The following is a 23,086-nucleotide window of genomic DNA, read 5'->3' as shown; positions in this document are numbered from 1 at the left end:
ACTAACCTTTAATTTTTAACTTAGTTTTTAAAATCGCCTGTGGGGTGCCTAAGTGGCTCAGATGGTTAAGCATCTGCCTTCGGCTCAGGTCATGATCTCAGGGTCCTGGGATCAAGTCCCACATCGGGCTCCCTGCTCAGTGGGGAGCCTGCTTCTCCCTCTGCCCCTCTCTCTCTCTCTCTCTGTCTCTTATGAATAAATAAACTCTTTTAAAAAAAGAAATAAAATAAAATCGCCTTTGAAGGAGAGCACCATGCACTGTAACTTGGGGGTGATCTTTCTTCAGTTTATGTTCTAAATTGGCCAAATGCTGGAACTGGTTAGGTACCATTTGTAGTTATTAATATTGAAAATTGAATATGGTGATTTCTCTCTATCAGTTACTTAAAAGCATTTATTGGTTATTCACTCTGTGACAGGACTCTATGTTAAAAAGTAATAAGCCTTTGATTTCAATTGGCCTAGCCCATAAAATTCTCAGAATCTTGCTGATTAAACTCCATGTCGGGCGCCTGGGTGGCTCAGTTGGTTAAGAGACTACCTTCGGCTCAGGTCATGATCCTGGAGTCCCGGGATCAGGTCCCACATCGGGCTCCCTGCCCAGCAGGGAGTCTGCTTCTCCCTCTGACCCTCTTCCCTCTCGTGCTCTCTATCTCTCATTCTCTCTCAAATAAATAAATAAAATCTTTAAAAAAAAAAAAAACTCCATGTCATTTGAGATGGTTGTAACTATGATGAACTTAGGATTTCATACTTTATATTTTTAAGATATTGAATATATTATTTAGTACTCAACTTGGTGAGGTAACTAGTATAATGACTCCCTTTAGTAGGTGAGAAAAGTGAGTCACAATAAGATTTCTTGCCTTAAACAGTTTCCTAAAGTGCTTATATTAAAAATCCAGGGCTACTGGGTGGCTCGGCAGCTAAGCTCCAAGTCTTGGTTTCAGTTCAGGTCATGATCTCAGGGTCATGGGATCAAGCCCCACATGGGGCTCCATCAATGTGGAGTCTGCTTGGGATTTTCTCTCTCTGCCCCTCCTTCTGCTCTGCTTTCCTCCTGCACACACTGTCTCTCTCAAATAAATAAATAAAATCTTTAACAACAACAACAAAATGCAGGCAGTCTCCTTGCAAAGTCCATGTTCTTAATCAAATGCTAGCTATCTCTTTGCCAAAATAATCACTGATAAATTGTTGGGAGTAGAACACTGCAATAAGTTAACTCCAAGTTTTACAAATTTACACTATCACAGCAACCCAGAAGATCATTTAACTTCATTGCCATACTAATTCATTAATGCCTCCAGATTAACCCTGTGTACCAAAATCTCCCAAAGAACTAAAATAACTGGCATAAGAATTTGATCAGCAAACTGGCTTCAAATAGTGAATTTTTAATAGGTAAATACACTACATGTTTTCTTTCCTTCTTAACATCCCGTGAGAACTACCACTTATTAAGCAGTCACCAAGGTTCCACAGGACTCACCTAATATGTATTTGACAAGACTGGACAGTTTAGTTACAGAAATGAGGCTATTTCTGTGACTCAAGATTCCTGGAGGAACTTTTATTAGCTAAAAATCATCATGAGAGCCATGGTGCCTGTTTTTTATTTTATTCAGTGGGTTAAGGAATAAGGGACTCACAGAGTGATTGACAGGGACATTTGTGAGAAAAAATCTTCATGTTTTTATTGCCCCTTCAAGACCAAATTAATCATGTATGATCAATTTAATTAATTAAATTAATATGCAGGAAAATAGGGCTACAGTGAAACACTTAAAAGTAATCATCTTATAGTGATGATATTTTGAGTGGTTTCTTTTTATTATTTTTGCTTAGTTTTAGCTTTTCTAAATTTCCTGGAATTAGTATTTTTTAATAATGAGAAAAAATTGTAACCTTCAAGTTATAATTTTATAGCCTTAATCTTGGATACAAAACCCTTCTAAAATATGGTTCCATTTTTATTCATTCATTCTCTTGGTACTGCAATAGAATGCTAACAAAAGAGGCAAAATTTCTATCCTGATTTTCATAAATGATACTTTCTTCATTTGTAATGAAAATTCATTTGATTGTAGTTGTTACATATACTTTGGACATCTTACTCCATCTTATTAGGTCTACCTAAAATAGTATAACACTTGGTGGACTATATATATATATATATATATATATATATATATATAGTCACACACACATATATATACATATAATTTATTTATTTTTTAAAAGATTTTATTTATTTATTTGACAGAGAGAGAGAGACAGTGAGAGGGGGAACACAAGCAGGGGAGTGAGAGAGGAAGAAGCAAGCCTCCTGCTGAGAAGGGAGCCCAATGTGAGGCTCCATCCGAGGACCCTGGCTTCATGACCTGAGCCGAAGGCAGATGCTTAATGACTGAGCCACCCAGGTGCCCCTATATATTTCATTTAGATTTTAGGTTATATTAGTAAGCTTTCTCAGTGGACAAGAAAATGACCATATTACCACATTTTTAAATAATCTGTCCTATTCTAAAAGAAATGAGTTTATTGTTCGAATTTAAACATTTATTTTCACATTCATAATACTACTTTTGAACTTTCCCTTAAATCTCAGAAGTATAAATTATCTTTGCAAACTCTAGCATATATTTCTTCACAAAGCTTTGGTGTCATCTTTGCCTCATTAAGCAAGCAAACAAACAAATAAAACAGTTGACTGGTTTGGCAGTGTAGGCCGTTGATGTCTAACATTTGTGGGCAATGATCAATAACATAATTTTGAATATTTACCTGATTACTCTTCTTTTAAAAATATTTTAAAAAATTGACCTTTTGAAGTATTAAATAAGTGTATCCTTTAAATAGATTCATGATGCTACAAGTAAGTCTGCTATATTGGCAATTAAAATACCACGAGCAGTGTTGACACTTGTGTTGCAAGCTTTCAAAATGGCAAACACCTATGGTAATGTTCTCAACAGAAGATATTTACATTATTTCTTCTATTTACACAGTAATTGTATTCTTAAAAAAATCCCTGGAAATACTTAATTCATATAAAATACTAAAAATATTTTGTGTTTATATGTAAATTTTACTCTTAGTTTCAAATAATTCTGAATAGTTGATCCACTTACATTAATGCTTGGTTAGACATTTGAAAGTCATGGGTAGAAATGGACAATTTTCCAGTGTGTACAATTAACAATGTTGCAAGAAAGTTGCAATGTAGATAATACAGATTCTCTGGGAAAAATTGGAGAGGATGAAGAAAGTGGGTATAACCAGAAACATACTGATTTAATGAAATAGAGACCGTTAAAGAGTGTTTAAGGGCCTTGAAAGGAGTTGGGGCTTTATACTGAAGGGAATGGAAAACCAATTCATAGAATTCCCAGCTTTTTACATAGAACGATTATAATAGCAGGATGCAGGATAGATTATAATAAAGCAAAATGGAGATGGGGAAAATTTTGAAGGGATTTCAGAATAAGAAGTGAGGTCTCCATCTGAGTTGTGGTTTGTGAATAATTATTGAAGGCATAGGTCATGGAAGTACTGAGTAAATATAGATTATTAAGAGAGGAGAAAAAAGACTAGAACCCTAGGAGTGAAGGGCAGGGGAATGGTGAGAGTAGCCAAGGAAAAACATTGAGAAACATTTTCAGAGAGTCAGCAGAATTAGAAGTTGTAGAGTAAAGTGTAATTATCAGTTATTAGTATTGTCATTTAAGTCTGAATATGGTGAAGAAATGGTGTATGAGAAGAGTTGACATAAGAATTTGTTCCTTGGGCAGTTATCTTTTCTTTCTATGATCTGATTCAACATTTCAGTCAAAAGTATAAAAATTACATAGTTTATTTATTCCCTAAATTTAGTATGGGAAAAATTTGAGAAAAATGTGAAAAAACTTTCAGTAAAATAAAAAACAATTCTTTGTTGACAAAATGAAATATATATTATATACAATATATGAGTTATTACATCTTTTCAACAAGTATAACTTGTTTAATTACACAATGACCAAAAGCAATGCATATTCATTACACTAGCTGATTTAAACATCAATTTCCAAAGGTATAGGGGATGTTGGTTTATATTATCTTTGTTTCCACTGGCAAATAAAGGCTGAACAATATATTAAGTGAATTCCTATTTATCAATATTTCTTCCAAATTGATCAAATAATGTAGTGTTGATTACAGTATTTTGCCTATCATGTTACAAGTGATATTTTTCTTTTTTTAGACTATGTTTTCTCTCCACATTCAAAATATCATTTAAAATAATCTTAAATATTAATGTATTTACATGATACATATAGCTAAAGGTACTTATTCTATTTAAGGTAAATCCTGGCTCCTGAGTATGGCTTCAACTAAATTATGACAACTAATTATCTACTTTCATTATATATAAGTAATATTACATAACTACATAATACAATGATATATTAAAAGGGGGAATATTTCACCGGATGTTCAAAAGAGAGAGAGAGAAAGAAGGAAAAGAAAAGAAAAGAGGAATAAAACTGCAAGTTAGATGCTTACTTGTCATATTTTAGCCCATAGGAAATCTTAACTGCCTCTAATTTATGGCAGAACTTGTGCAGAATAAGCACACTTTGAGATGCACAGAGAATTTATTCAAATTGGGATCTACATCCACATAAATAATGTTTCTGGAGTGAAAATATAACCCAGGTGTAAAATATTTCACATAGTATTATTCCAAAGAATTTTCTTTCAAAATTACAATATAAGGGAGGTTAAACAGGAAATACCTCCAGTAAAGAAAAGAAAGTTCACAAAATATATACAAAGTGACATCATTATTAAAATAGAACATATTCAGACTTTGTGTTCATCATTGTTGTAGAATGTTAAAAAAAAAATTATCTTGAAGGCCAGATGTTTTCTCATTACTGTCAAATTGTTTTCCCGGGGTGCCTGGGTGGCTCAGTTGGTTAAGCGACTGCCTTCGGCTCAGGTCATGATCCTGGAGTCCCGGGATTGAGTTCCGCATCGGGCTCCCTGCTCAGCTAGGATCCTGCTTCTCCCTCTAACTCTCCCCTCTCTCATGTACTCTCTCAAATAAATGAATAAATCTTTAAAAAAATGTTTTCCCAATAGTTTATTAAATATCAATGATATAGATCATAAAAATATTCCTATTCATTCCATGAATGACATTGTGTGTCTTGGAAATAATTTCTAGATTTTTTTAATGGAATAGAAGTCCCTATATTTTAATACACAACTACATAATGAGGATAAAACACAAAATTGCATTATAAAGCCCTCTGAGTTTATGAAAGACATTTTATAAAGCTAGTAAAAACAATGTAATAAATCCAGAAGTTATCAGTAATTAATATGTTACTATATTCTTTCTATCCATTGCTATTGGTCTTTTTCCCTTTTCTTTTGTTTTCTTTCCTTTTTCCCAAGCCTCTTATGAGGCATTGAATCAACTGTGAAATCTTTCTTTCTTTTTTTTTTTTTAAAGATTTTAACACAACTAGGTGACTATCAAATCACCCAAAATACCCTGGAAATTAAATTGAAGACTGACAGAACAAACTCCACCACTAAAGGTAGATAAGAGGCCACACTGAAGAGGGAAGGAAATGCAGACATGTGGTTTGGAAGAGAAACAGATAGTGGCTGCTATGGTGGGGTGGGAGCCTAGGTCATGGAAAAGGGTGAAATTAAAATTAGCACACAGAGGTGGGGAGCTAATGGGGAAAACGAATCCCCATAGCAGTTGGCTTGGAAAGCAAGAGGGGCCAAATTTCATGAGTTCTTACAACCAGTGGGGCTTAAAGCCTGGAGCTCTAAAAGTCAGTAGGCTTGGCTCAGGTAGAGCCCAGAGGTATTGGGGCTGCTCCTGGATAGAAGGCAGGGCAAACAGTCTGCAGACATACAGCATGGAAACAGCGATCTAAAGAGGACACAGTGATCTAAAGAGGGATGTTATTTGCTTATCTCCAAACATGGAGTTGTTATTTGCTTATCTCCAAACATGTCCCAGAGAGGCAGCATTCACAGAGAGACCCTTCTGGGAACAAAGAAATTGGCAGGTGCCATTTCCCTTCCCTACTGTTCAGCATAAACACAGAATCATCTGCAGGAACCTAACTTGCCTACACCATGCTCTGCACCCCCACCCCCATGCCTTGGAAGAACTGCCCTTCCTAGTCATGACTGCCTCAGTCCCAGCAGGGTGGGTCCCTCCACCAGACCACCAGCCCAAATCTCTGCTCCCACCACATCTTCCAACCAGAGTTTTGTAGGGCTTCAGTTCTGGCAGTAGTGGTGGCCAGTCTCTTTTCACAAGCAGACCAGAGCACACATAGTTAAAATGTGCCACATTCAGGTAAGGGACCAAACACTGCCCACAACAGGCAAAGTGGGCCTCTGAAGACACCTGGCCTAAAAGATAAAGTGGCCAGAACACAATAGCAGAGCACACACAGCATACGGTGGAGACACTCCCTGAAGTGTTAGGCTCTGAGGAACAGGAAATAAATACTACACTTCAGGGCACTACAGGACTTCTTTTTCATAAAGCCATTACCCTCAAGAACAGGAGACATAGCTGACTTCCCTAACACACAGAAGCAGGCATAGAGACTTAGACAAAATGAGAAGACAGAAGAATTTGTCCCAAATGAACAACAGGACAAAGACATCGCCAGAGATTTAAGTGAAACAGATATAAGTAACATCCCTGATAGAGAATTTAAAGTAATGATGATAAAGATATTCACTGGACTTGAGAAAAGAGTGGAAGACATGAGTGAGACCATTGATACAGAAGTAAGGAATAATACAGCAGAGATAAAGGGCTCAATAAACAAAATGACAAGACTGATGGAATGAATAGCAGGCTGGAAGAAGCAGAGGAACAAATTAATGATCTAGAAGACAAAGCAAGTAATCAAGCTGAACATAATAGAGAAAAAAGAATTATGCAAAATGAGAATAGACTTAGGGAACTCAGGGACTCCAACAAATGTAGTAACATTCACATTATAGGAGTCTTGGAAGAAGAGAGCAAAGGGGGCAGAAAATTTATTTGAAGAGATAATAGCTGAAAACTTCCCTGATCTGGGGAAGGTTACAGATATCCAGACCCAGGAGACCCAGAGAACCTCCAACAAAATCAACAAAAGTAGATCCACACCAAGACATATTATAATTAAAATGGCAAAATATAGTGATAAAGAAAAACATTGAGATGAAAGAAGACACTTACATATAAGAGAAACCCCCCCTAAGACTATCAAGAGGTTTTTAGCAGAAACTTTCAAAGCCTGAAGACAGTGGCATGATATATTCAAATTGCTGAATGCGAAAAATCTGTAGTCAAATACTCTATCCGGCAATAGGAGGAGAGATAAACAGTTTCCCAGACCAACAGAAACTAAGGGAGTTCATGACAACTAAACTAGCTCTGCAAGAAATATTAAGGGGGACTCAATGGAAAGGAAAGACCAAAAGTGACAGTATAAAAGTAAGAAACACAAAGCTGTGAAAAAATGAATATTTTTGTAAAATACCAGCCAGGGAACTCACAAAATAATAGGATGTAAAATATGACACCATATATCTAAAATGTGGGGAGCAGAAGAATAAAGAATGGTTTCAAACTTCAGTGACCATCAACTTAATATAGACTATATATTATGGGGAACACATTATGTACAAACCAAATGCTAACCACAAATCAAAACCCACTAATAAGTATGCAAAAAGTAAAGAGAAAGTAATCCAAATATATCACTAAAGAAAACCAGCAAACCACAAGAGAGAGAAATACAAGAAAGGATCAGAGAAAATCTTCAAAAACCACCACAAAACAGGTAATAAAATGGCAATAAAGACATATCTAGCAATAACTAAGTTTGGAGTGTAATTTTGTCATGCTCTCTCCTTCTTTTTCTGTATAAGTATATATTCACTTACATACCTACACTCAGGCATACAAATACATGTATATACACAAACACATATATACACAAAACCATTTTTCTGCTTTGTATTGTTTTCTGCAAAGTTTTTGTTTTATTTTTCCTTTGGTATGACATTACACCCCAGATATCTTTTGATGTCAGTAAATTATCCTTCTATCACATTTTGGTAGCAGCATAGTACTATATTTTACTTCACAAGTGAGGCTTATAGATAGTTTAGGTAGTCATTTCAGTGACTTACTTTACTAAAATATCTGAAGTGTACTTTATTGTCTAACATCTGTACTTACACATGTATTTCCATAGCACTGATTCCTAAAATTGGATTGATTTGCTGTGGGGCACCCCATACTTGCTATTTTAATCAGTATGGCCAAATTGCTTCCAGAATTTACATTCTTAACAACAATTATTGAAATACTGTATTTTACTTCACCTTCCCAATGACTGTTATTAGACTTAAATTTTATTGATTTATTTTTGATAACCTTATAGGAGAAAAGTAAAGTAGCATGTTTGCTCTAATCTTCATTTAATTGTCACTAAAGTTTAGTACTATGGTGTCCTGGGTTTTTATGTTTTACCACATTTTTAAATTGGTTCACTCATTTTTTTTAAATAACTTGTAAATCTGGTTCATATTATGAAGAGTAATCTTTTTTAATTAAATATTTTAAATATTTTCTCCCAAAATGCTACTTGTATTTTGTCTCATACAGCATGGAGTTTTATATACACTGTTTATTTTTGACTGGCCATGAAATTGAATGTTGTTTGAGGAAGAAACAAAGTAAATGACTTGTTTATTTATTTGTTTACCTTCCTTGCTTTGCTAGCACTCCACAAAAAGATATCTTTGTACAGTCACTTTATGTCAGCTAATTGCAGATGTTCTTGATAACTGGACTCCTTTAATGAAACCACAAACCTAATATAGTTTAGAGTCAACCACAACAATACAATGTAATTAAAGGTCAGGCTCAACTGGACTTAGTGTCTAATCTCATCAGGTACTTTCTGCCTTTGTAACTAACATTTCTAAAATCCTCCTTTCTAAGAGTCTAAGTGCAGCCAACTCCTAAAGAGATTATTGTGGTGGCCTACAACAATTCTCCCTTCTAGGGTGCCCTTCCTCCAATCGATTAACTACATTCCCCTGGGTTCATAGAATTCTCATACCTAAAAGCTTTCAAAGTCTCCCGTTCAATTATAGGAGAAATATTCAGGTTATTATTATGATAACAGAATCCCTAGATGATCATCTACCAATTTTCCAGCTTTTAATTTGACATTATTTCTCAAATACTCCATAATCAAACATACAAACTATTCACAATTCTGAGCAATATTTTGTTCCTCTATGAACTTTTGGAAATACAACTTCTGTGTCTTAGTAATATGTACCTGAACTATAGAATCAGAAGAAATGGCCAAACTCGCCTTGCACCACCATGGGCTAAGTTGGCATTTTGCCCCAGAAGTAGCAAGTATCTGAGGCTTGGCTATTCTATTCTTCAATGTTAAACTCAATGAAACGAGCTCTGGAAAAAAAAAAAAAAAAAATGAAAAGAGCTCTGGAAATTTTACTGCTTTTTCTATACTAAGTAAAATATTCTTTCAAAGCATCTGCATATCTTACATACAATATTTATGTCCTTCACTTATTTGTAAGGTTTGTTGTTGTTGTTACAGATGATGATGATGATGATGATAATTACTATCAAAAGGAAACATGTGTATCGAGTATCTGGGACTGATACGTGTCCAGAACAGATGCTGCCAATTTGCCTTAACTGATTCCTCTTTTTTTTTAAATATGGAACGCTTCACAAATTTGCATGTCATCCTTGCATGGGGGGCATGTTTATCTTCTCTGTATCGTTCCAATTTTAGTGTGTGTGCTGCCCAAGCAAGGGCTGATTCCTCTTTTTTTACCTGACATAGTTTGAATTCTATCCATGGCCTTTAAACTGGTTGGTTAGATTGTTGATTTGTGGTTTTTTGTTCAGCTGTGAAGTTGCTTGAGTGGAAAAGATAAATAAGACAGGTGGCAGAAAAATGCATACTGGGTACATTAGTGACACCAATTTTCTCTACAAATAGATGGAATCCCCAATCACACAGCCAAGGCCAGCTCTGCAGGAGGGTCTAATAGTAAGTTCAGGGGAATGTCCTGAGACTTCAACCCAGTCTGGGTACCCAGAGCAAACCAGGGCAGCGTGAGGCAATCTTCAGAGCCCACTGTCCAAAACAACGTACTCAGATATTTCTGTTATCTATTTGGCCGTGCCTCATCTTCAAGGTTAGGTTATAATTGGTCCAAAAAAAAAAAAAAAAAAAAAGGTCGACTATGTTTCTTTCAGTTCTGCTTCTTCCATTATTTTGGCTTAGCTGATTGAACAAAAGTGGGGTGCCCTCATTTTTCTTATGGCCTAGCGATGTCCTTTCATATCTCCAAAGTAGAATCCACTTTTTCACACAACCTGCCTGCTGGTATAATGATAGAAACTAAAGATAAATGTCAAATTGATGCTTCCCTTTTACATTGGGCCTAATTTTTACTTGATTTGGCAGCTTTTTTCTTCAGTTTACATTATGAGTTATTATAATTCACTGGTTCAAATGCAGATGAAATTTCTTCTTTGTTCTGTGTTTTTCCATTCATTTGGAGAGTTGTGAAAGGAGATATGAAAACATTGCTTACTATCCTTACCAGAATTCCCATTCATTTAAAATGTATGTGAGCTTGTTTATCTCTAAACTTTGGAAGACAGTAAGTGAATCCTAAGTTAACCCCATTGTAATAGAAAATTAAGACAGTAAATACATGTTTAAAGACATAAAGCATTAGTCCATTTGTAATTTAGAGTGTTATTTTAACAGATATTCAGGCCAAACCCAATGAAATGGGTATAATGAAAGTGACATTCCTAAATTAATGTCACCATGAAGGATTAGGCAACATTACTTCATGCATATAAGAAAGTAAAAGGGAGTAAAAAATTAATGTAAAAATATCTTTTCATTGAAAAAATTTAAGAAAGTTAAGTTGATGAGTAAGATAGTACGGCGTAAATGGGTTTTCCTGGATATCTTTGTTTGTTTTAACATGTTCTTAGAAAATATTAGATTTTACATAAATTTATGACTGTTTTAAGCTCTTTATTTTATGGACATGTATACAGATATGCCTCTTTATACCAAACATAATCACAGAACAAAGCATAACAGTGAATGAAAAAAATTCTTGTTCATTGAATTTTTCATTCACAAATGTTATTAGGAGAAAAAGAGAGAGGTCAGCAAACATAACTGTTCACATATTATCTCTGACACAAAACCCCTCACAAACATTAATTCTCCTCTGTATGCACTCATAAAGTAAAGGTTGCACATGAAATAAACAGGAACATTAAATATACAAATACATAAGCAGTCATAAATGTTAACCCCTATCCTATTTTAGCATATTCATAGGTCTATTTCTGCATAACAATTAATGCCTCATGCTGTTTCAGCACCAACTTAGCAGATAATGAGACTTCTGTATGTGAAAATGTAAATGATTTTACTGACCAAGTAACAGGGGACATGTATTTCTTTTCCATAAGAAAATCTAGCCAGTAAAGAACTAAAACAGGGTTGCAATTGCAATAATTTTCTTTGGAATAAATTAAAAACCTCTTCCTTTAGTAAAAAGAAACATTATCAAACACCTTACTAGAAACTTGATAAGATAAAGTTACACAGTAGGTCAACTCACTTTTATTGTCAGCAACATGATTTATAATGCATGTGTCTTGTAGGACATCTATTAATGCAGATATAATCCTATAAGCCCCATCCATCAACGTGAGTGCAATAATAGGGTTCTGTTCAGCAGATCTGTCTTGCACAGCAATATCTTAGGTGTTTCAAATGAGCATTTGCTACATAAATATTATTGTATACAGACTGAGAGTTGAATTAATCCAGGCTTAAAATTATTTCTAAAACTATTTCATAGTATTCCAAATCCATGCAACAGATCTCTCTTAAAGTTCTGTCCTCCATATTTGATGAAACTTGGTCATTTCAACTCAGTGTTAAGCCAGCCTCTAAATCCTAACCCTGTTCCTATTTCCTTTTCTCAAATATTGTGTGGGATTTTATTCCCCTTTCTTCCTCATTCATAAGCTTAGTCTATTATTTGTTCATTTGCCCAAACATTCAATCAAAACAATATATTTTTTCAAGTTGTAGGTGAGGTAGACCAGTAGATTCTAACTTTTAGAAAACAATAATGTCTCATGGAGATTAGGAATAAATAATACACATAAAAAGTAGTAAGTTCTACAACCGATGTAAGGACAAGGTTATATGAAAGCATAGTAAAAGTTTTCAGGGTTGCTAGGAGATATATAAGGGAACGTTTAACTTAAGTTAGATTTTAGGGTTGAAAATTAAGTTAAAATTTTGAGAACACATGCAGGAAAAGTAAAAGGCTTAGGTAGAAGGAGAACAGTGTGTAAGAACACAGAGTGATGAAATATCATCGAATGGTGTGGAGCTGTAAGTGTGGAGTATGGCAGGGTAGCAGAGGTCCAGGGAAATCTGGTAATAGGGCTAGAAAAGTAGGTAGGCACCAGATTATAAAATCACTGTATGCTGAGAGAAGCGACCACTTACTGGAAGGTAGGATGTGTGGAGAAATGAATCCGAGGCGATCTTCGGGAGGATAGATGGCGGGGGAGGGGGCCTCCGCCAGCTGCTTCTGGCAAGTGATAGAGCCACGGAGCACACAATTGGAACATTTAGAAGTCGGCTCCGCAGAGGGACGTTGCTCCAGAGGCTAAGCCGGGGGTGGAAACTTCGCGGGACAGTGTGGTCTCAGGACCCTCAGGGTCAGAGAAAGACCGGGGGTGCCTGAGTGCAGCAGAGCTCCCAGGTATTGGAGCGGGGAAGCCGGCTGCAGAGATGGAGCCAAGGCACAGGCTCTCAGCTCAGGGTTGCCATAAACTGTGATCCGCAGCCCAGTCGGGCCACTGCTCCTCCAGCAGGGACCCAACAAGCGGCAGAGCTGGGGAGACTCCTCTTCTTCCCCTGGGAGGAGCGGTGCGGGAGCACACCACAGGGATCTGCTGGGTTTGGAGACTCCACACGGGGTCGGGTGCGAGAGAGAGAAACGGTCAGTCACAGGCCGGTTGAGCACAGAGTGTGGCCGGAGACCAGGGAGATGGGAGTGACTGCTTTTCTCTGGGGGCGCAATGGGGAGCGGGGCCCCGAGTTCTCAGCTCCTCCGGGTGAAGATTGGGAGGCCACCATTTTCACCCTGGTCCTCCAAAGCGGTACCGAGAGCTTGCAGGGAACAAAAGCTCCTGAGAGCAAACCCCAGCAGCTTGCTTAGCCCGGACTCACAAGGGCGGGGCAATTCCGCCTCCGGCAAAGACATTGGGAACCATGGCAACAGGCCCCTCCCCCAGAAGATCAGCAAGATCAGCCAGCAAGATCAGCCAGCAAGCCAAGACCAAGTTTACCCATCAAGGAGAACAGGAGAACTCCAGTGGTAGGGGAATACTGCACATAGAATTCATGGCTTTTTTACCATGATTCATTAGTTTTTTAAAATTAATTTTTTTAACTGTTTTTTTTTTTCGAAATTTTCTTTTTCCCTTTTTCAACCAACATCTTATCAATCCCTTTTATAAAAAAACATTTTTTATTTTTCATTTTTAGAGTCATATTTTATCCCTTCATAGTAGTTACTCTTATTTTTGGCATATATATATAAGTTGTTCTCTCTTTAAAATTTTGAGATAGAGTTTCTTCTAACAGATCAAAATATACCCTAAATCACTAGTGTAAGGCTTTGTTCTAGTCTCCTGCCTGATCACATTCTCTCCCTATTTTTTCTTTTTTTTTTTCTTTTGTTTTAAATCTTCTTTCTTTTTTCAAACAACTTCTTATCTTTTCAATTCCTTTTATAAAATCTTTTATAATTTTCATCTTTACAGTCATTTTCCATCCCTTCATTGTATCAACCCTTATTTTGTACATATATAAGTCTTTCTTCCTTTAAAATTTTAGCAGGCACTTACTTCTAACAGACCAAAATATGCCCAAAATCTAGTGTGTGACACTGATCTATGCACTAGCCTGATCATATTTGATCATATTCTGTTTTTTTGGTTTTGTTCTGTTTTTGTTTCTTTTTATCTTTTTCTATCTCCTTTTTTTTTTTCTCTTTCTTTTTTCTTTCTTTCCTTTTCTTGTCCCCTGGTTCCAGGTCTTTTCTGATTTGTATAGAGTATATTTGCTGGGGACGTTGTTAACCTGTTAGCATTCTGTTCTCTCATTCATCTATTCTCCTCTGGACAAAATGACAAGACGAAAAAATCACCTCAGCAAAAAGAACAAGAGGTAGTACCCTCTGCAAGGGACCTACTCAAAACTGACATTAGTATGATGTCGGATGTAGAGTTCAGAATCATGACTTTAAAGATACTAGCTGGGCTTGAAAAAAGCGTGGAAGTTATTAGAGAAAACCTTTCTGGAGAAATAAAAGAACTAAAATATAACCAAGTTGAAATTAAAAAGGCTATTAATGAGGTGCAATAAAAAATGGGGACACTAACTGCTAGGATAAATGAGGCAGAAGAGAGAATAAGCGATATAGAAGACCAAATGATGGAAAACAAAGAGGCTGAGAAAAAGAGAGATAAACAACTACAGGATCACGAGGGCAGAATTCGAGAGATAAGCCATACAAAAAGACGAAACAACATTAGAATAATTGGGATCACAGAAGAAGAAGAAAGAGAGAGAGGGGCAGAAGGTATATTGGAGCAAATAATAGCAGAGAACTTCCCTAATGTGGGGAAGGAAACAGGCATCAAAATCCAAGAGACACAGAGAACCCCTCTCAAAATCAATAAAAATAGGTCAACACCCCGACATCTAATACTAAAACTTACGAGTCTCAGAGACAAAGAGAAAATCCTGAAAGCAGCTCGGGAGAAGAGATATGTAACCTACAATGGTAGAAACATTAGATTGGCAACAGACCTATCCACAGAGATCTGGCAGGCCAGAAAGGACTGGCATGATATCTTCAGAGCACTAAACAAGAAAAATATGCAGCCAAGAATACTATATCAAGCTAGGCTGTCATTGAAAATAGAAGGAGAGGTAAAAAGCTTCCAGGACAAACAAAAACTAAAGGAATTGGCAAACACGAAACCAGCCCTACAAGAAATATTGCAAGGGGTCCTCTAAGCAAAGAGAGAGCCTAAAAGCAGCATAGATCAGAAAAGAACACAGACAATATACCATCACAGACACCTTACAGGCAATACAATGGCACTAAATTCATACCTTTCAATAGTTACCCTGAAAGTAAATGGGCTAAATGCCCCAATCAAAAGACACGGGCTATCAGATTGGATTAAAAAACAAGACCCATCAAAATTCTGTCTGCAGGAGACTCATTTTAGACCCAAAGACACCCACAGATTGAAAGTGAGGGGGTAGAAAACAATTTACCATGCTAATGGACACCAAAAGAAAGCTGGGGTGGCAATCCTTATATCAGACTAATTAGATTTTAAAACAAAGACTGTAATAAGAGATGAAGAAGGACACTATATCTTACTTAAAGGGTCTATCCAACGAGAATATCTAACAATTGTAAATATCTATGCCCCTAACATGGGAGTAGCCAATTATATAAGACAATTAATAAAAAAAAAAAAAAGCAAAGAAACACATTGACAACAGTACAATAAAAGTGGGAGACTTTAACACCCCTCTGACTGAAATGGACAGATCATCTAAGCAAAAGATCAACAAGGAAATAAAGACTTTAAATGAAACACTGGACCAAATGGACTTTACAGACATATTCAGAACATTCCAACCCAAAGCAACATAATACATATTCTTCTCTAGTGCCCATGGAACATTCTCCAGAATTGATCACAATCTAGGTCACAAATCAGGTCTCAACTTGTACCAAAAGAGTGGGATTATTCCCTGCATATTTTCAGACCACAATGCTTTGAAACTAGAATTCAATCACAAGAGGAAAGTTGGAAAGAACTCAAATACATGGAGGCTAAAGAGCATCCTACTAAAGAATGAATGGGTCAACCAAGAAATTAAAGAATTAAAAAAGTTCATGGAAACCAATGAAAATGAAAACACAACTGTTCAAGTTCTTTGAGATATAGCAAAGGCAGTCCTGAGAGGAAAGTATATAGCAATACAAGCCTTTCTCAAGAAACAAGAAAGGTCTCAAATACACAACCTAATCCTACACCTAAAGGAGCTAGAGACAGAACAGCAAATAAAGCCTAAACCCAGCAGGAGAAGAGAAATAATAAAGATCAGAGCAGAAATCAATGAAATAGAAACCAAAAGAACAGTAGAACAGATCAACCAAACTAGGAGCTGGCTCTTTGAAAGAATTAACAAGACTGATAACCCCCTGGCCAGACTTATCAAAAAGAAGAGAAATGACCTAAATCAACAAAATCATGAATGAAAGAGGAGAGATCACAACAACACCAAAGAAATACAAACAATTCTAAGAACATATTATGAGCAACTCTATGCCAGCAAATTAGATAACGTGGAAGAAATGGGTGCATTCCTAGAGATGTATCAACTACCAAAATTGAACCAGGAAGAAATAGAAAACCTGAACAGACCTATAACCACTAAGGAAATTGAAGCAGTCATCAAAAATCTCCCAACAAACAAAAGCCCAGGGCCACATGGCTTCCCAGGGGAATTCTATCAAACATTTAAAGAAGAATTAATACCTATTCTCCTGAAACTGTTCCAAAAAATAGAAATGGAAGGAAAACTTCCAAACTCATTTTATGAGGCCACCATTACCTTGTTCCCCAACCAGACAAAAACCCCATCCAAAAGAAGAATTACAGACCAATATCCTTGATGAACACGGATGCAAAAATTCTCACGAAAATACTAGCCAAGAGGATCCAACAGTACATTAAAAGGATTATTCACCATGACGAAGCAGGATTTATCCTTGGGCTGCAAGTTTGGTTCAACATCCACAAATCGGTCAACGTGATACAATACATTAACAAAAGAAAGAACAAGAATCATATGATCCTCTCAATAGATGCAGAAAAAGCATTTGACAAAGTACAGCATCCTTTCTTGATCAAACCTCTTCAGAGTATAGGAATAGATGGTACATACCTCAATATCATAAAAGCCATCTAGGAAAACCTTCAGTGAATATCATTCTCAATGGGGAAAAACTATGAGCTTTCCCCCTAAGGTCAGGAATGCAGCAGGGATGTCCACTATCACCACTGCTATTCAACATAGTATTAGAAGTCCTAGCCACAGCAATCAGACAACAAAAAGAAATCAAAGGCATCCAAATCGGCAAAGAGGAAGTCAAGCTCTCACTCTTTGCAGGTGATATGATACTGTATATGTTAAACCCAAAAGACTCCACCCCAAAACTGCTAGAACTCATACAGGAATTCAGTAAAGTAGCAGGATATAAAATCAATGCACAGAAACCAGTGGCATTCCTATACACCAACAAAAAGACAGAAGAGAGACAAATCAAGGAGTCGATCCCATTTACAATTGCACCCAAACCATAAGATACCTAGGAATAAATTTAACCAAAGAGGCAAAGGATCTGTACTCAGAAAACTATAAAATACTCATGAAAGAAATTAAAGAAGACACAAAGAAATGGAAAAATATTCCATGCTCATGGATTGGAAGAACCAACATTGTGAAGATGTCAATGCTACCTAGAGCAATCTACACATTCAGTGCAATCCCCATCAAAATACCATCCACTTTTTTCAAAGAAATGGAACAAATAATCCTAAAATTTGTATGGAACCAGAAGAGACCCCGCATAGCCAGAGGAGTATTGAAAAAAAAAAGCAAAGCTGGCAGCATCACATTTCCAGACTTCCAGCTCTATTACAAAGCTGTCATCATCAAGACAGTATGGTACTGGCACAAAAACAGACACATAGTTCAGTGGAACAGAATAGAGAGCCCAGAAATGGACCCTCAACTCTATGGTCAACTCATCTTTGACAAAACAGGAAAGAATGTCCAATGGAAAAAAGACAGTCTCTTCAACAAACGGTGTTGGGAAAATTGGACAGCCACATGCGGAAGAATGAAACTGGACCATTTCCTTACACCACACACAAAAATAGACTCCAAGTGGTTGAAAGACCTAAATGTGAGACAGGAGTCCATCAAAATCCTAAAGGAGAACACAGACAGCAACCTTTTCGACCTCAGCCACAGCACCTTCTTCCTAGAAACATTGCCAAAGGCAAGAGAAGCACGGGCAAAAATGAACTATTGGGATTTCATCAGGATAAAAATCTTTTGCACAGCAAAAGAGACAGTCAACAAAACCAAAAGACAACCGACAGAATGGGAGAAAATATTTGCAAATGACATATCAGATAAAGGGCTAGTAGCCAAAATCTATGAAGAACTTATCAAACTCAACACCGAAAGAACAAATGATGCAATCAAGAAATGATCAGAAGACATGAACATTTTTCCAAAGAAGACATCCAAATGGCCAACGGACACATGAAAAAGTGCTCAACATCGCTCAGCCTCATGGAAATACAAATCAAAACCTCAATGAGATACCACCTCACACCAGTCAGAATGGCTGAAATTAACAAGTCAGGAAACGACAGATGTTGGCGGGGATGCGGAGAAAGGGGAACCCTCCTACACTGTTGGTGGGAATGCAAGCTGGTGCAAGTACTCTGGAAAACAGTATGGAGGTTCCTCAAACAGTTGAAAATAGAGCTACAATACGATGCAGCAATTGCACTACTGGGTATTTACCACAAAGATACAAATGTAGGGATCCGAAGGGGTACGTGCACCCCAATGTTTATAGCAGCAATGTCCACAATAGCCAAACTGTGGAAAGAGGCAAAATGTGCATCGACAGATGAATGGATAAAGAAGAAGTGGTATATATACACAAAGGAATATTATGCAGCCCTCAAAAGAATGAGATCTTGCCATTTGCAACGACGTGGATGGAACTGGAGGGTGTTATGCTGAGTGAAATAAGTGAATCAGAGCAAGACATGTATCATATGACCTCACTGACAGGAGGAATTCTTAATCTCAGGAAACAAACTGAGAGTTGCTGGAGTGGTGGGGCGTGGGAGGGATTGGGTGGCTGGGTGATAGACATTGGGGAGGGTATGTTTTATGGTGAGCACTGTGAATTGTACAAGACTGTCGAATCACAGATCTATACTTCTGAAACAAATAATGCAATATATGTTAAGAAAAAAAAAAAAGAAGAAGAAGATAGCAGGAGGGAAGAATGAAGGGGAGTAAGCCGGAGGGGGAGACAAACCATGAGAGATGATGGACTCTGAAAAACAAACTGAGGGTTCTAGAGGGGAGGGGGTTAGGGGGATGGGTTAACCTGGTGATGGGTATTAGAGAGGGCACATTCTGCGCGGAACCCTGGGTGTTATGCACAAACAATGAATCCTGGAACACTACATCAAAAACTAATGATGTAATGTATGGTGATTAACATAACAATAAAAAATAAAAAAAATCACTGTATGCTAACAGTTTATACTTATTACTGGGGAAACCGCTAAAGAATGTTTAGCTACCAATAGATTTCACCACATTTGGATTTAAGGAAATTAGCCTCCTAACTTAAGAAAATTAAATAATAAAATACTATTTTTACTCCCCTGAAAACTATGACTTAAGCAATTTTTATAAAGCTCGACAACGGGGCACCTGGGTGGCTCAGTTGGTTAAGTATGTGCCTTCAGCTCACTTCATGATCTCAGGGTCCTGGGATGGAGCCCTGCATCTGGATCCCTGCTCAGGGAAGAGTCTGCTTCTCCCTCCTCCTTTGCCCCTCCCCCTGCACGTGCTCTCTGTCTCTTTCTCTCTCTCTCAAATAAATAAATAAAATCTTTAAGAAAAAAAAGCTCGAGAACAAGCACAACTAAAAAATATACATTTAGGGATACATACATGTGTGGTAAATACATTACAAAGAACACATGTATTGAAAACACAAAATTCTTGCTATCCTCAAAGAATAACGTTTACCACTGAGGGAACAACAGATAGAAAGGATTTCATGGAGTGTCCAGGTAGAAGTGTACTTAAGAAATTTGATTTTTAAGTTAGGTACCACTATGGTGGAAAGATATTTGAGTATTATACTTTAAAACATTAATATATATTCTAAGTTTCAAATTTTATAAAATAAACTGCTTAAAATGAATAAACATTTACAAATAAAATATTTGAAAACATTACAAACAAATTTCAAATATTACATTATAAAATATTTTTAAATGAATTAGATGGGGAGAAAAAGAAATAGAAGCAAATTCAACATCTCAGGTAAGAACAGATGAGAGATTTAACAGAGTAGTGAACTCTAGGCAAAAGGGAAGAAATCAGGTTCAGTCAATGGTAAGACAGAAAGGAAAACAGTAATGAAGGCGGCCTCAAAATTCAAGGTTAGAGGCATTCTAAAGAAGAAAGTGTTCATTAGGGTCTAACACCGCAGAAAATTAGAACAGAAAAGTACAACTGGATTTTCAAACTGTGGGGGCCACTTGTCCATTTGGCCATAGCTTTTCTATGCCTTAGTGGAGACTGAATTCATAGTGCAATGGGGATTCAAGAATGTCTACTTCGGAGCTGCTTAAGGGTGGTGATCTGGTTTGGAGGGCAGGTGCTAGGGTTCTTGTGTTGATGCTGTGATTATAGGAAAACTTCAAATTTTTAAGTGTCAACTACAGATCAAAAAAATTACATTGTTAAGATGCTTTTACTTACACTTAAATTGCTTTTTAAAATGCCAGTTTTTGAATAGAATCATCATCATCATCATCATCATCATTATTAGGGCTATGATATCGCTCTTTGAGGTGATTTTAGGAAGTGTTGATGGGAAGAGAGATGCTCTTTTGGCACTAAAATAGTTGAAGAGGAATCAGGAAATAAGATGGAGAGTTAGTGAAAGGCAATAGAGTGCAACAGTTAAAGTTATAGACTTAGAAGCTAGTTCCCCTAATCTGAATTCTGGCTCATATATTCAGAACGAGTACAGTTCAGTGACTTAATTAACTTTTCTTTGCCTCAGTTTCTTTGACTGTAAAGATACTACCTATCTCAAAGCATTGCTAGGATTAAAATAGTTAATGTATAATACTTAGAATATTATCTGTCTTATAGTAATCTGTTCTAATTCTAAATATTATTTTGGTGAAATTGTGAAGAAACTGTAATTGCTTCTCCTTTCTGCTCTCTATGTAGCTAAGAAATATTATGCAACACTTGTAAATAAGATACATGGGTGACTGTATATCATTTTAATGTTATATTGGAACATGAAAGTCACCATTGAAAAATTATTTAATTTTCTAGGAGAATATACATTTGTTTGATTTACCATTTCTATTGATTAGAGATTAAGCTCTGTGAAATTACGTATTAACTTGCAGAATAATGACAGTTGCAAATAATTTCTGCCTGTGGAAAAGAGAAACAATAATGCTTAAAGTTTAATGCCTTGTAGGACGTAAACTGGCTTTGTCTTTAACTTTGCAAGTTTATTTCGGCATTCTTATTCTTAGTGACTTTGGTCTCTTTAAACTAGTTTACCACCCTGCTGATACTCTCATTCATAAGAAAAATTATATGGCATGTGCTCAATATATATTTGTGTGACTCATGATTTTTTGTTCGTATTAGCATTATGTTTTAACTTTGGAAAATGTTTGTTTATAAGTCACTTTTACCTATTTCCCCATCTTATATAGTAGTAGTAAACCAGTATAAAATAAGGTTCAATAAGAAATTTAGTGGTGTTGAAAGGATACAATCCTTATCTGGATATGGAAATATCATTATAATATTTGGGGAGCTTATTTCTTATATATTCGGGACAGTCAAGCTGCCCCAATTACTCAGGTAACCATTGCTTCTATATTTTGTTCCAGAATAAGAAGGCCTGGGGGACTTAACATGCCCTAAAGCTTTAACATCTTTCTACAACTTGCTGTCCTCTTTATGCCCACTGCAACATTCAGAGCTCCCATTTTTTTTCTGTCTAGATCAAAAGGAACCTTATCACTATGAATTTGTTCAGTACTGACATGCAGCAAGTTTTCTTTCTCTCTCCTGGTAAGGTATCCTTGAATGATGATACCAGATGAAACCCAGATCAAACAAGCCTACTAAATTTCTTTCTGGATTTATTTTGTAGACTGCCTATTCTCCATTAGACAGTATGTCTTAAGTTATGGGTATATAGTGGAGAGAAAGAATGAGGAACAGGTGGATAGAGGATAAACAAATATTCCTTAATTCCCAAGTACCCTGAAAATCCGTCAGAGTGTAATCTACAGCCAAACTCGAGCTTCCATCATTATTTAAAGGCCTCGGTGCCAACAAAACTGAGTCATCTCCTTCTCATAATTAATTATTACAGTAACTTTAAGATTATACTGCAGAGTAGATGGTGATGGAGAAGTGAAAATAAAGAAAAACATTTTGGTTAGATTGTATCAGTGCAAAAAAAAAGACAATTTATAAAACAAGGCATTAAACAGGAAAAAGTTCTAATAATAATAGAGGAGGGCTGAGATCAAGAAGTCGAAGAATTAGTCTTGAATAGTTGGAGCCACACCTGCTCTTCTAAGACTAGAAGTAAACCTAGGTGTGTTGGTAAAAATATGATACGTTTCATTAGGCTTGCACTTTATACTTCTTTTTTTTTAAGATTTTATTTATTTATTTGAGAGAGAGAATAAGAGAGCACAAGCAGGATGAGCAAGACAGGGAGAAGCAGACTCCCTGACGAGCAGGGAGCCCGAATAGGGGCTCGATCCTCGGACCCTGAGATCATGACTGGAGCCGCAGGCAGCTGCTTAACCCTCTGAGCCACCCAGACAAGCCTGCGCTTTATACTTCCCAAAATATTTTACATATATAGTCCATGTTCGACATTGATTACATTATCCCACATCATTTACTTAAATTAAGGAGAAAATATGTACTTTCTCTAATCATGTTTTTAAAAA

The 23,086-nt window shown here is 36.5% G+C and overlaps 1 protein-coding gene and 1 non-coding gene across 3 annotated transcripts in view; both read right to left on the bottom strand.

Moving 5' to 3' along the window:
• KLHL1 (kelch like family member 1) overlaps positions 1 to 23,086 on the bottom strand; it is a 382,161-nt gene that overhangs the window by 182,394 nt on the left and 176,681 nt on the right. The gene's annotated exons all lie outside the window — the stretch shown is intronic.
• On the bottom strand, positions 9,787 to 9,889 carry LOC113921120. Its single transcript, XR_003519526.1, has one exon. It is a non-coding gene; the product is annotated as a U6 spliceosomal RNA (small nuclear RNA).

Source organism: Zalophus californianus, chromosome 3 (genome assembly GCF_009762305.2).
Source record: "Zalophus californianus isolate mZalCal1 chromosome 3, mZalCal1.pri.v2, whole genome shotgun sequence".
Classification (NCBI taxonomy): domain Eukaryota; kingdom Metazoa; phylum Chordata; class Mammalia; order Carnivora; family Otariidae; genus Zalophus; species Zalophus californianus.
This window is presented reverse-complemented; position numbering and strand designations above follow the sequence as displayed.